General features: G+C 39.2%; 1 protein-coding gene across 2 annotated transcripts in view; it reads right to left on the bottom strand.

Moving 5' to 3' along the window:
* gpm6bb (glycoprotein M6Bb) overlaps positions 1–3,397 on the bottom strand; it is an 80,205-nt gene extending 76,808 nt beyond the window's left edge. For both annotated transcript variants that reach the window (XM_088353363.1, XM_088353364.1), the window contains exons 1-2: positions 3,194–3,397; positions 2,035–2,199 (exon numbers count right to left, since the gene is read on the bottom strand). The gene's annotated coding sequence lies outside the window, so the exon portion shown is untranslated. The remainder of the gene's footprint in view (positions 1–2,034; positions 2,200–3,193) is intronic.
* Positions 3,398–12,168: the final 8,771 nt, after the last annotated feature.

The following is a 12,168-nucleotide window of genomic DNA, read 5'->3' as shown; positions in this document are numbered from 1 at the left end:
ATCTGCATTTATATAGCGCTTTTCAAGTCAATGAAGACTTCCCAAAGCGCTTTATAAATGTGCTTCACATTTACCCATTCACACATACACTCACACACCAATAGCAGCCGTGCAGCCATGCAAGGCGCCAACCTGCTTATTTGGGGCATTAAGGGTTCAGTGTTCATCTTTTAGGTCCTAAAAGGGGTGGGCAAACTAACTACGGCCCGGGGGCCACAACCAGCCCGTCAGTGTTAGATAAATCCACTGTTTTGACGTACGAGTATTTTAAAAATACTGTTTGTATAACCTTGGGTGTCCTGAAAGGTGCTTAGAAATACAATGTATTATTATCAAGAGCGACTCAGCTGTGGAAAACATCTTGCATCATCCCAGTCCCAAAGAAATCAAGACCTGAGGAACTCAACGACTTCAGGCCGGTCGCCCTGACATCACATGTAATGAAAACCTTGGAGCGGTTGCTGCTGAACCACCTGAGGCTATAGGTCCGTCACGCCATCGACCCTCTGCAATTTACTTACCAGGAGAAGGTGGGAGTGGAGGATGCTATAGTCTACATGCTACACCGATCCTTCTCTCACCTGGATAGGGCTAAGGGGGCTGTGAGGATTACATTTTTGGACTTCTCCAGTGCCTTCAATACCATACAGCCTCTGCTACTTAGTAGGAAACTGACAGAGACGGGAGTTAGCTCACACCTTGTAGAATGGATTACGGACTACCTGACAGGCAGACCCCAGTATGTGAAACAGGGGGGCTGTACATCTATGAGACAGTTGGGGCAAGCGCCCTCTTCTATGCGGCAGCGTGTTGGGGAGGCACCGTCATGAAGAAGGATGCCTCTCGTCTCAATAAACTGGCGAGGAAAGCGAGCTCTGTTGTGGGCACAGAGCTCGACAGCCTGACAACAGTAGCTGAGAGACGGGCACTAAAAAAGCTGCGGTCAATCATGGACAATTCATCACATCCACTACACAGCATTATATCCAGACAGAAGAGCAGTCTGTCACTGTCTTGTACCACGGACAGACTGAAGAGATCTTTTCTTCCTCATACCATGAGGCTCTTTAACTCCACCTGGCGGAGTAAAGGCCCACATTACCAGCTCAGTAGCCTAGATGGTAAGGCGCCCGCTTTGAGACTGGGAGGTCGGTGGTTCGCGCCCCGGCCGAGTCATTCCTAAGACTTAAAAAGTGGTCGGCGGCGCCCTCTGTTGGCTGCGGCTGCATCGGCTCGCTACAACGGGTCAGGTGCAATCGACATTTCGTTCTGTGTACATTGTTACACAGAATGACAATACAAGGAAATTATTATTATTATTATTATTATTAAACCACACCTCCTACATTGCATATTACCATACTTTTATTGCAGAGTGTATTTTATGTAGCACTATTTAAATACTCTATACAACATGCTACAGCGGGTATTAGCACGTCACAATGGGTATTGTTATATTGTATTCCTTTTGCTTTATTATTGTATTGTTCTCAGCGAAGGGATGCTGCTGGAAATATGAATTTCGCTGCGGGGATGAATAAAGTATCTATCTATTTATCTATCTATCTATATAAGTTTTTCAATCTGTCAGAGTTGACGTGATGAAAACATACCATAAAATGTATTTTCCCCAAAATGATCCTCTTACTAGTGAATTTGATGACGATAAATATTGGAATAACTAGCTTATAATGTACATGTGAATTAAAACATAGGGGAAATTGTTATATGAATATATATTGTATCTTGAATCCAACAAATGATTGTTCCAGGGTTAGCTTAACGCCAGCTAGCTGGTACAACAAAAACTCAAATGCTTTCTACATGTTCCAAAAAAAATGATTCTGACATTGGTCAGAGTACAGCAAGTAAAGTATTGAAGGAAATTCTTCAAAACTACAAAGTAAAACATTTCTGTTTATTCCTGCGCTGCTTCAGTACTCCTAACTGTGCAGTTGGGTTCTAATTTTGGTGTTTTTTTCATTATTTTGATTTTCAAAAAGTTTACTTTTTGACAAAAATAGAATTACTAACCCATTCAAGTTAATTCCAGAGTTGCTTTCAGTCAAACTGCAGACGATTTTGCGTGCAAGCCCGAGGTTTCGTTTCCTTCTTTTTACGCCACTGGAGTAACTCCGCTTCATTTTCCTCACAGTTCTGCCAACAAGTGCGTTTTTCCACCATCTTCTTGTATTAAGTCTGAAGGGGGGAAAAGGAAGACAGCTAAGGAAAGCCAAACTAACCATATTTGTAGTATATTGTTGTTATTAAATGTATTCCCAAATTCCAAATCATGCAAAATGTGAGGTAATAATGCATGGTTTTTGCATAATTGGGATATTCCTATCATTTATTATGCATTTTGAAGACAGCACGTCTTTTCTTTATCCTCTTGAACTCTGGTAAGCCAGGCGTCATATGGCTTTACGTGTTAATTGGTCATTGTTTTGAGCTAGGTTTTGGTAATTATTGTGGAGAATCCTTAGGTGTTGTGTCACAGGTAGATTCAAAAACGGTACAACAATGGGCAAGCAAACAAAAAAAGGTTAAGTGGCAAAAAAAACCAACATGAAGAGACACAAACTAGGACCAATCAATGAAAGAACGCCAAGCTAACCTTGAACCAAGAACAAAAAGCCGGCACGGCAATAAATGCCAGCCGATCAGGAATAAACGAATGGACCCAGCAACACCAGATCCAACGCCAGGCTGGTCGGGGAAACAACACTCGGTTAAAGGCCAACGAGCGCCAACCAGGAGCAAGAAAAAAAGGAAATCGCTCGGCAGCCACGACGCTAATTTGGAGCTAGCCGACAGAAACACAAACCAAAATCCACAATCGCCTATCTCCAAGCAGAAATGACCAGTGTGCAATTGCTGTTAACTACAATTGCTTTCTGTTTCAGGGCTGCCTCTCCATAGTGTGTTAATGGGATTCGCCATTTTGAAAGTGTTGTATTCCTTCAATAACAGATTTTCAGGAAACCAGTCAGATGGGTCGATTTTGAGACTCAATTTCTCAAGTCCCCCGCTGCTTGGAATATATTGCAACATAATTGCGTAATTGTGGGGAAAAACACAATATGTTCTGTGCCTTATATAAAAAAAAATATGTTTGGGAATACCTATAAGAAGGTAAATAAAGAATATAAGAGTAATACTTCCCACTCCTAAAATAATGACCCTTACATACCAGTTTTATGAAATGCTTGAAATCTCGGAGGACATGGAGTAAGGTTGCTGTCAAAAAGCCATTCCCAAAAAAAGAGAGGGGGGGAGGGATTTTTAAGGGTTATTGATCTATCTTAACCTATCTAGATTGGTACCTGTAAAAACATTGCTAGTGTGTGAATCAACATGATTCAATCTGCCACCACGCTTTGCCCGTTTGCCCAATGCTAATTCTGACACCAAATAATGTCCTACAGAAAGTCATAAAAGGATGAGTCACAAAAGCTTTGTGAGGTCAAACCAAAGTGTGTTGTCAATGTTACGGTGATCACAACAATGTAACGTCCCATGACTAGAAAAAGAGCAAATGATAAAAGTTGTATATTCTTTTCCTATTTAAATAATAACAATGTAGAGTTTAGCACAGAAAAGGCACGACAGTTATTTGAATAAAATACAATGATTAAGAAAGAGACAAGAGATCAAAGTACAGTAGACCACTACCACAGAACCAGTACCATACATGCTAACACTACTGCTTTTCACCCCTCAAAAACACATCACGATTCACGGCTCCCTTAACCAACTGGGTGGTAGGACATAATGAATAGAGAAGATAGAACAATAACCCTTAAAAATCCCCCCCCCCCCCCCCTGTGGTGTTTCTTGAGCCTGGCCGCACCCATTCCTTCCCAGGCTGTTTTTTGGGCATGTGTTAGCTTCATCACATGAAACAGATAGTACAGGTTTCCATAGTTACCAGTAGCAGGAGGAGTATCCTGGTCTGACTCAGATACAGCACCTTCATCATCTGGTCGCCGATGTTTTTCACTTTTCAGATATAAGCTGGACCTCAGCATTGACCGGCAGTGTTTTTTGATAATACTATAGACTACTGCTTTAAAAAAAAAAAACATGTATATATATATATATATATATATATATATATATATATATATATATATATATATATTTTATTTTTTTTTTTAAATTAAACACATAAAAATCTTCACTCTGATACTACATTTTTATCAATTTGCTGTAGTACAATATTGAAAATATTCCAGAAAACTCATCAGCATGAAAAAGATATGACTAAAAGCGTACTAAAAACAAATCAGTTTCTGATTATAAAACAAATTAAAAATACATCCATCCATCCATTATCTGCACCGCTTATCGTGAAAAGAAAAAATAAACCATTAAATTTGTTCTTGTCCGGAGCCTTTGCTCTGAAAATGCTGGTCTACTAGTGATCTCAAGAGCCAAGAAGAGAACCGCAGGCTCGAGAGCGTTCTCCATTCGGACCCCGGTCCTATGGAATGCTCAGTGGAACTGTTTAAATCTAGGCTTAAAACACACTTCAATTCTATAGCATATGAATAACCTATATTTTGTGTTGACAATATATGTGTCTTATTTGTTATTGCATCATCCATTGCAGCCTGGTCCGCCTGGAAGGGGGATGACCTCATGTGCGGTCCCTTCTCAAGGTTTCTTCATTTTCCTTAAGTTTTTCCTTGCCCTCATGTAGGTTTTAGATCAGGGGATGGTGTGATAATAGATTTGCAATAATCTGTGGTCTGTGCAGCCCTTTGAGACTCTTTGTGATTAAGGGCTATACAAATAAACATGACTTGACTTGACTTGATTTAAATAAAAATAGAAAATCCTTATAATAAAATAAAAAAGTATATAAAGTCAGTCATATAAAATCCCCCAAAACTGCCAAACTGCGACAATGTAGAAATATATTATATGTGTTTCCCTAAATGCGAGGCCTTAAATGTTTGAGCACCACTGGGTTGGATCACATTCAGAATGTCATGCCATTGTCACCACACTTTTCTAATCATAGCGTTTGTTGTATTCGGTCCAGTCGGCTAACCATAACTGTTGATAATTGCATGAGGAGGCTGCTGACAATACTTCACCGCACTCACTTTAAGACCATTGCTTCTGTTGCCCTTCTTGCTAGAGTGTAAAAACTGTCTGTGGTGTAAAGTAAACGTCCATGCTGAGTATGTTTGGCCCCCTCACCAGTTGGTTGACTTCCAAAATGTTGTAATTTAATGGAAGTACTTGTAACTGTCATCATTTGTTCAGTTAACTTTGTTTTAATTGGCTTTAAAGTTTTACTTTGCCCTTTTCCATCCTTTGTCCGTCTTATTAACTTTTTATCTGCCCCAGATATGAAATACTAGTAGCGGAAGTGAGCAAGCGAGTGGATGAAAGAGTGCTTGGTTGGTTTGGACACATGGAGAGGATGGATAAGGAGCGAATGTTGAAGAGGATCTACAGGGCAGAAGTAAATGAAAGGAGACCAAGAGGATTGACGTGGATGGATGGCGTTATGAGTGCTCTGCAGGAAAGAGGTCTAAATGTAGTGGAAACTAAAGCTCTTGTTTGTTATAGGAATGAGTGGAAAGGTGTTGTGAAAGGATAGTGGGATATTTGGACGCATTCTAAGGGATAGACAGGGCACCTGTATGATGCGGCAGTGGTAAACCAGTGAAAGCTGTTGGGTCCTGCTGTTGAACAGAAGAGTGTGTTGTGGCACCCTGATCCGAGTGACATGGCCGCTTTCTTGTGTCTCGTTTCATCTGGAGGGACGAAAGCATGACCAACTTGGGTGCCGAGGTGCTTAACCTGTTTGGATGTTTGGGCTGGCCATAGTCTTAAAGAGACGGAATTGCCATCCCTACAACGGACCATTCGAGTTAGAGTTTACTGCTGATTTTTATTTTATGATATTGTTGTTTTTTTGTACTTCAAGTGTAAGATAAATCTGTTACTTGTGAGTTGCAAAAAAATAGCAATGTTCTATAACACAACTCTCTATTCAACTCATTCGAATACTGTTAAAAAAACTTCAAATTCTTTGACATAAAAAGGAAAAAGTAGCACAAAAAAAACACAAAAAATTGACCATGGCCAACCCAAACGCCCAAACACCCAAACAAGTCATGCTTGCGTCCCTCCAGAGGGAATATAGTAACTAGTCACTACGACTATAGAGTAACATAGTTACTAACTCAGTTAATTTTTGGAAGAAGTAGTGAGTAACTACGACTAAATATTTTTTTAAAGTAATGTGCCTACCACTGGCCGTAGTGGCACCATTTCCTGTGGTGTTTCTTGGTCAAGTACAGCCTGGTGGCGCCCATCCCTCTCCAGGGATCTTTGGTGTGCTTCGTGCTGCACTGACAAAAAAGACCTGCAGGGACGAGCATTACTTCACTCCCCAGCTAATCTGCTAAAAGTATGATGAAAGAAGATGGGCACAATAGAAAATAAAGCATTAGGGCTCTTTGAACTCAGTTACTGCCATCATCTGGTGAAATGGTAAATTTATTTTATCTACCTATCTACTGTACCTGTATATACCGAAGCCATATTCCCCTAGTGGTAGGTGGCTAGAGTCAAGAACACACTCACATTCACCAAAAATTCATTCCCCTTCGCTTTTCCCAACCTGACACCGGACATAAAGCCCACAGCACAACAAGGGGTGAGTTGCTGTGCCATGCAACCCTTCATCAGCAGAGTGGCCCGACACCATACACTGGTTTACCCCCTCTGCATCATATGCATCGAAATCAGTCATTCTTAAGTATCATTTGCCATTCACATTTATCTGTAGCACACACGCTTGCATCCATTAAATCATGTTTATTTTATACTACGGTCAAAATTACTGGCTTGCAGGGCATGCCTGGCATAGGGGCTCTTTTAACACAGTTGAGCATTGTTAACACATACCTAATTGAGAAAATATTCAACCTTTTGAGGACATCTTAAAAGATGCGGGCCACTTTTAAGGGAGCTGACATAAAAGTCTGCCATCTTAAATTGAGTCCCTATAATTTGTATTCTTCCTTGCGTTTTCCTCTTAACATTGGGAATTAATTTCAACACATATTAGACCAAACAAAACGAAAAAACATAGGATTAGTGGGTTTTACTAAGTAATTTGGGGAATTAAAATATATATTCCTGCTTATTTAGGTCCAAAAAACAGTTGGCTATATTTTTTCCTTCTGAAGTCAAATCAAAACTAGTGTTACTTGGCCGATCACATTGTGATGACACATGACACATCCCGTAGAGCGCTGCCCAGCTGGCCCCTGGTGAAACGGCCGGATTGGCGATGGGGCCGCCTGCACCTCCTTGGATACCAGATGCCAACGTGGCGGAGTGATGGCGCCTGGGATGTGCAAGGGAAACCACTCACAATCCTTTAGTCTGTCCCGAGCCGTGTCCAACAAGACAAATATTCAATGCCCGTGGGAAAAGAAAGGTCGCTTGAGGATAGCTTGCGGCTTAGTCTGGTCTTTTTTTTTTTTTACTTAATTTTTTTTTTTTTTTCTATTTTGTGTCCGTTTATCTTTTTCTGATTGTGTTGTTGTTGCCTTGCTGTTATTGTTCTTTGCTACACAATGTATCGCCATATCAAGTCAAGTCACATTTATTTGTACAGCCCTTAATCACAAAACGTCTCAAAGGACTGCACAGGTTGCAATTACACAATCCCCTGATCTTAAACCAACATGCGGGCAAGGCAAAACTTGAGAAGGGGGCTCACAAGTGGTAACCCCCCTTCCAGGATGACCAAGGTGCAGTAGATTTAGCATTCGGTAACAATACACAAAACCTAGTGAACATCAATAAAATACATAGGCAATATGCAGAAATGTGTCCAAAAAGTCCATGACAGCAACGACGCAGCTTCCCATCTCTGCCGGCTGGTCGATACAGACGTTGACATGCTTCAGGTCCAGACGCTGGTCTACTGACTCATTTCAAATCGTCCTTCTCCCTCTTATCACCACTAGCTTGGCAGTCGTAAAGAACAGGAAAAGAAAAGTATGAGGGGGGCATCAATCATAAGCTATTGAATAGGATTGGGTCTAGATTCCAAAACTTCCACTGAGGTTGCAGATCTCATCTCCGGACGCAGAGTATTCCACAGCACTGGGGCCCAAATGGAGAACGCTCTTGAGCCAGCAGACTTCTTCTTGGTTCTTGGAGTCAGAAGTAGAGCAGAGGCTCCATATAGAAACAAAGGGGGAAATCAAATCAGAGAGATAAGAGACGGCAAGTCCTTGCAAACGTTTGTATTTTGGTAAGATAACCTTAAAGTCACACCTTAAGCGGACTGGAAGTCAGTGCAAGTTAGCTAATAAAGGAGTGATGTGGTCAAACTTTCTTGTCTAAGTCAAAAGTTGCACTGCCGCACATATGCTAGCTGTCCTAATAGAAACCACTTCGGCAGGGGTTATCTTATTTCTATTTGACATTTTTTATTCCGCCTTTTTCTGTCTCTTCTCAGTCAAAGATTAAAAAGTTGTAAAGTGCTGATTTTTTCAATTTCTGTTGCTTGTTTTTGATTATCTGTCTTTCCCAAAATAGCAAACTTGCAGTTGAAAATACTAAAAGGTGTTATTTTGTCATTGATTTTTGTCAGCATTTGTCTCTATTTATGGCTTTTAAAGTAAGGCCAGTGTTGTACTTTCGAACCAAGCCAGTAAAACTGCTTTTTCCTTTGTTATTGTTACAACATTAAATGAAATAAAATAACCTCTGCCGAGCCTGTATATCACCAATACCTGTTAGATTAGTCATTAAACAGATGACCTGGAGCTACAATTCGTAGGAAACTGCTACATTCGGGACACCTATATTTTAATTATCATGGAAACTTAGTCAAGGATACATGATGTGCTCGCCAGCTGCTCTCTAAATCGCTTTCTTATGCTAAATAGCCCTCTAAATTTGTTTGCTTTTGTATAATGCCTAAAGAGAGCATTAATTTAACTGCAATTCTGTGTTTTCTGTTTTTATTTGTCGATATATCGTTGTTTTTTTTTAAAGTTGTATACTTTTCACAGATTTTAACTTTTCTGGTCCCCATTAACTGCAATAACTGAGGGATTACTGTATAAAGAGGCGGGACAAAGGGTACGCTGTCTTTGCTTGTGCACTCTACAAAAAAAAGAATTCAGCGCCACCAGGTACTAGTTAGCTTAAAGGACAACATTAGGAACTAAAGTTTCTTTTCTTTGTACGGTGTAAATTTTAAACAGACTTTTTTGGGGGTATTTTGGAACTAGACTTGAGTGATATCCCAGTGTTTGTGCTCATCTTAGCTGAATTGTTTTTTTGTTTGCGTCAGCAGAACTTCTCAACAACATCTGGTTTAGCGCTTGAGAACTCAAAAAGAAAAACGAAAAAACACTTGTTGAAGGCCCCCTGCCACCACCATCTTCCAGACACGCAGTGGAACAAAGATCTTGATATACACATGCCACTAATTAATACATTTTTTTGTTTTGTTTTTGGGTTTGGGTTTGACCACTTTCAGTGCAGTTATCCACGTGTCAACATAAATCAGGAATGTCATACTTAGTTTGGCTCTGGGGCCTGAAACAGACTTTCTGTTCTCAGGGGCCAGATCAGTAAAATAATAGTAACTCAATTTTTATAGCTTACTGAAGTTTTTTAGTATTATTCTTTATCATTTAGCCTACTTTAGTAGCCTAACCCTACCAATTATGATCATGAGAAGGGATATTTCTAAACATACCTCATTTATTCACAAACAATAGGGAGGGAAATTATGTTTATGCTTGGCATTGAATGTAATAACTGGCTTATTTAAACAGTTGGGGGAATAAACTTTTACACCTGAGCCAACTCACCACACTATACAAACTGGAGTAGGAGCAGGGAAAAAATTTAATTTTTGCCTTAACTGTTGTAATGTTTTGAAATGAATAAAAAAGTCAAGAAAATGAAGCTTTAGCAGTGCATGGTTATGAAGATTAGACTCAAACTACTATAATGGGTCTACTAAAGCTGAGTGAAAAATCCATTACTGCTCTCTAGCTGCAAGAGTGAGCATTTGTTTTGGATTTATTCATCAAGAAAAAAAATCATCCAAGTTAAATGAAACGAGGTATAGACTTTATTTTTTGGGGGAACACACTCAGAAATTTATGGCAGGCCAGATTAAATCATCCACCGGGTCCGTGGACCGTTTGGTTTACAATCCTGACATATTTCGTAAACTAGTTCTGCTTGAGTTTCCACAAATGACGACACGGAGCTAGTAGAAAATACAAATCTGTTTGACTAACACTGAACCACACAGTGACGGCACAGGAAGTCACATTCATGTGAAGAAGCATGTCGAAGCTAAACCAGGAGGAGAAAACAACAAATCACATAGGTGGTTATATTTGCAGAAAGAGAAAGGGATATAGGGAGGGGTCATATTTGGACAAGTCATCTAAAAAACAAAAGCGTAAGAGTATGCGCGTCCTCGAGAGAGCATCTCGCGAGTGGGTCAGCCCTCAGGACCCATCATCTTTTCCATTGTAAATAAACAGGCTCCACCAGACCATTTTAGGGGTGCTCAAGCACCCCCTAAATTCAACCCAAGCACCGTAAAAAAATAATAGCGTTATTAATAAAGGACACGATAGGCTTAAACATGATTAAAAATGCTAGTTACAAAAAAGTGAAAAAGTAAAACATAACACGCTTCACCCACGCTCTGCCCACCCAAAGAAAACTGTATGAAGTGTTGAGGGCAGTCTAAATAATTGAAAAAGAAAAGACATACAAAAGAAAAAAGACAATACAAAAGGAGAAAAGAAGAAAAATAATGTAGCAAAAAAAGTAAAACACTGGGGAGAAAAAGAAACAAAAGATCGAAAGAAAAGAGGAAACAGAGAAAAGGAGCAGTGGAAAGCAGAAAAAAATTAAAAAGAGGAGAAAGCAAGAAAAAGAAAATGCTAGGAAAAAAGAAACAAAAGTAGATTAAAAAAACATTAAAGGAGAGAAAAATAAGAAAAATTAAGAAAGCAAGAAAATATGAGTAAAACTTTTGGAAAAAAGAACCAAAAGAATAAGAGAAAATAAAGGATAACAAGAAAAAGAAGAAGAAAGCAAGCAAGAAAAAATATTAAAAAGTTACGGGAAAAAAAAAATGAGAAAAAAAAATAAGCAGAAAAAAGATTTTGTTGGGTCCCTTTGTTCAGTAGATGAATAATAAAAACATGATAAAATAAAATAATCTATTATTCTACTAAATTGTAATAACATTTATTTTTTTCACTATGCCGTGAACTTTTAAGTCGTCTTAACTTTTTCAATACTAAGCAACTTTGAACCGGAATCTTTGCATGACGTAACAAAATGTCTACTAAAAAAATTGACTTTTCAGAATACTGTAAAGAATAAACCACTTGAAACTGTGTTGTGCAAAATAGTTTTGGCGGTAATACTAGTTGTGACCTCCCCTCCTCCTGTGCTATTGATATGTCCCCCCTGAGAGGGACTCACGTCTGGCAACGGCCCTGCTGTAAGGTATGTGTGTTTACCAGGCGACACAGCGTAATCCGAAAAGTGTAGGGTGTAATTCTAAAGAATGGAATGAATGGAATGCAAGAATGCATTATTGTCTAATAAATTATATACTTCTTTTCCTGTACATGTATGTGTGTGTGTATTCTATACGAAATAAATAAGAATAAACCCCGCATGGTATAGTAATAGTGTTCCTGCTTACCAAAAAGTATATTGTGGTGTTCACAAATGGGAAGTGACACTCCTAAACAGTGATCTTAAAAATCACCCTAAAGGGACTGTGTAATATTTACTGCCTCCTAGTGATACAAAAAAACCTCCATTCTGTAAAAAAACAAAACAAAATATTGATTCGAACAATAAGAATAAATAAATGAACTATAACACTAACATTAAATTTTATAAATATAGGTTGAAAAAAGAGTATTTCTTTTATATAGCGGAATCTATACCTAATAGTATAATAGCTTCAGCGACAGACTGCTGTCACTGTCTTGTACCACGGACAGACTGAAGAGATCTTTTCTTCCTAATGCCATGAGGCTCTTTAACTCCACCCGGCGGAGTAAAGGCCCACATTAAACCACACCCCCTACATTGCATATTACCGTACTTTTATTGCAG

The sequence above is a fragment of the Urocampus carinirostris genome, chromosome 14 (genome assembly GCF_059441175.1).
Source record: "Urocampus carinirostris isolate Australia breed hairy pipefish chromosome 14, RoL_Ucar_1.0, whole genome shotgun sequence".
In the NCBI taxonomy this organism is placed as follows: domain Eukaryota; kingdom Metazoa; phylum Chordata; class Actinopteri; order Syngnathiformes; family Syngnathidae; genus Urocampus; species Urocampus carinirostris.
The sequence above is the reverse complement of the archived record's forward strand: the minus strand, read 5'-3'. Positions and strand labels throughout refer to the sequence as shown.